At 54.8% G+C, this 2,898-nt stretch overlaps 1 pseudogene; it reads left to right on the forward strand.

Annotated features, from left to right (window-relative positions):
* The window catches only part of LOC122546641, an 8,627-nt pseudogene extending 6,176 nt beyond the window's left edge, over positions 1-2,451 (forward strand).
* Positions 2,452-2,898: the final 447 nt, after the last annotated feature.

Below are 2,898 nucleotides of genomic sequence, written 5' to 3' on the forward strand. Positions count from 1 at the left end.
CCCACTCCTCCTCCACCCCTGCTCCTCCGCCCCCCCCACCCTCTCTCCTCTCTCTCTCTCTCTCTCTGTCTCCCCCTCCCCGCCCCCTTACCACCCTGCAGAAACTGGACACTGAAGCAGAGGTCATCACCCTGGTCAGCACCGAGCAGACTGGCATCGCCGACCTCCCCCAGCGGGTACACTCGGATGCTCCCCGCTGTGTACCAGCACCCCCACGAGGGCCAGTGGCTTGAATCCCTAGGTGAGACCTCACCTCGAGGATTGTGGGAGCTGGCGCTGTCCTGTACCTGAGGGAGGAGGAGGAGGAGGAGGAGCAGCCCTGGGGTGGGATCGGGGAGGATATGGGAATGTGGTTGGAGGGTCAGTCTGCTGGAGTCCCTCAGGGTAGTATCTAGGCCCCATCCATCATCAATGACCTTCCCTCCCCCTTCAGGGGGGAAGGGGAGGAATGTTCCCCGATGGTTATACAATGTCGGCACCGTTCGACCCCCCCCCCTCCCTCCCTCAGATACTGAAGCAGTCCGGGTCCAAATGCAGCAAGATCTGGATAAAACCCAGGCTTGGGCTGGCAAGGGGCAGGGAACATTCACCCCACACAAGTGCCAGGCTGTGACCATCTACAACAGGAGAGAATCTAACCATCGCCCCCTTGACATTCAATAGTGTTACCATCACCGAATCCCCCCACTATCAACATCCTGGGGGTTACCGTTGACCAGAGACTGAACCAGACCAAGCCCCATATCAATACAGCGGCTACAGGAGCAGGTCAGAGGCTGGGAATCCTGCAGCGAGTAACTCCCCTCCTGACTCTCCCGCCATCGGGTCAGAGGCTGGGAATCCTGCAGTGAGTAACTCCCCTCCTGACTCTCTCCCCAAAGCCCTGTCCCATCATCAGCAAGGCACAAGTCAGGGCGGGGGAGGGAATACTCCCCCCTTGCCCTGGACGGGGGCAGCTCCAACAACACTCGAGAGGCTCGACACCGTCCAGGGACAGAGCAGCCCCCCCTGCTCGAAGGGCCCCACATCCACAAACATCCCCTCCCTTCCCCACCGACGCTCAGTAGCAGCGGTGTGTACCATCGACAAGACGCACTGCAGAAACCCATCCTCAGGCAGCAGCTTCCAAACCCACGGCCACTTCCAATAGAAGGATAAGGGGCAGCAGATACATGGGATGGGAGGGGGACTGTACTCAGTCTGGGGCTTGAGGTGTGACCCTGACTGTCCTCTCTCCCTTACCCAACGGTGAAATGGTTAGAACAGAGAGACCTGGGGATTCGGGGGCATCAGTCTTTGATGTTGGCATCACAGGGAGACAGAGTGGCTAAGAACGCGTTTAGCACATTTACCCTCATCGCTCAGACCTTTGAGTGTAGAAGTCGGGGATGTCACGTTGAGGTTATACACGACATTGGTGAGGCCCCTTCTGGAATACTGTGTCTAGTCCCGGTCACCCTGTTACAGGAAGATTATTAACCCGGAGAGGGTTCGGGAAGAGATTCACCAGGATGTTGCTGGGTACGGAGGCTTTGAGTTATAAAGAGAGGGTGGGGCTGTTTTCCCTGGAGTGTTGAGGGGTGACCTTCCTGAGGTTTATAAAATCATGAGGGGGATGTGGATAGGATAAATAGACAAGGTCTTTTCCCCATGGGGTGGGAGAGTCCAGAACAGGAGGTTTATAAAATCATGAGGGGGGCATGGATAGGGTAAATAGACAAGGTCTTTACCCCCTGGGGTGGGGGAGTCCAGAACTAGAGGGCATATGTTTAGGGTGAGACGGGGAAAGATTTTTAAGAAAGGACCCCAGGGGCAGTTTTTTCCACACGGTGTGTGGAGTGAACTTCCTGAGGAAGTGGTGGACGGGGGGACAGTTACAATATTTTAAAAGACATTTGGTTGGCTAAGTGCATGAATAAGGAAGGTTTAAGGAGGGATAAGGGGCTGGAGCAGGCCGGTGTGGGACTAGTTTAATCTGGGTTTAGGGTCTGTTTGCGTGGCTGGACAACTCTATGGGTGAGTGAAAATAGGCTCTGGAAAGAGAAGTGGGGGTGCGGATGGGTGGGACATTGGACCAGCAGGGAAGAGATGGGCCATAAGGCCTCTGTTTGTTTGTGATTTTGTAAAAAAAATGAAAAACTTGATTGTTTCTGCTGGCTGGAACCATTGGTTGGTGCTGAAGTTAACTTGTTTCTTGCTCTCTCTCTCTCTCGTTTTCTTGCTCACTCTCGTTTTCTTGCTCTCGCTCTCTCTCTCGTTTTCTCACGCTGTCTATCTTGTGCTTGCTCTCTTGCATGTTCTCTGCCTCTACATCTCTCTGGGTCCAGTTTTTATCTTCTCCATGCCTGGCAGGAAATGCAGCATTAAGGAGTGAATGCTGTACTCCAGTTGGAAGGGACCCTTCCTGAGCTACGTGGAACAGCAGCTGGGTTTGCAGATTGCTGCAAGGAGGTGTGTAAGGAGGGAATCTCTTGGGCGGGCAGAGGGGGGTGGGGAGCCAGGAAACATGGAGCGTCCTGCCCAGTCTCCCCCCAGCCAACCCTCTTGGGATGGCCCCCTGGAGATTGGCCATCCCCTTCCCTTCCGGATTTCCTGGACTGTTTTGCGGAAGGCGCAGGGTGGCTGGTCAGCATATTGGAGCCATTGGTGCGAGCTCACGGTAGCAGGTGCGGAAATGATGGTCCAGACTCCCTCTGGGATTCCAGACAGGCAAAGGGGGTGAATGTTTCAGTTTTTCTCCATGTTTTTGTGTTCCAACTTCCAAGCTGACCAGTTACTGAAAAACGTATCTGTCTCTCTCTCTCTCTCTCTCCCATGTCTTGTTCCCTCGTTCCTTTGTTCCCTCGCTCCCTCTCTCCCTTCCCCATTTCCCTCTCCCTCTCATTTCCTCTCTTCCAC

The sequence above is a fragment of the Chiloscyllium plagiosum genome, unplaced genomic scaffold (genome assembly GCF_004010195.1).
Source record: "Chiloscyllium plagiosum isolate BGI_BamShark_2017 unplaced genomic scaffold, ASM401019v2 scaf_82184, whole genome shotgun sequence".
Classification (NCBI taxonomy): domain Eukaryota; kingdom Metazoa; phylum Chordata; class Chondrichthyes; order Orectolobiformes; family Hemiscylliidae; genus Chiloscyllium; species Chiloscyllium plagiosum.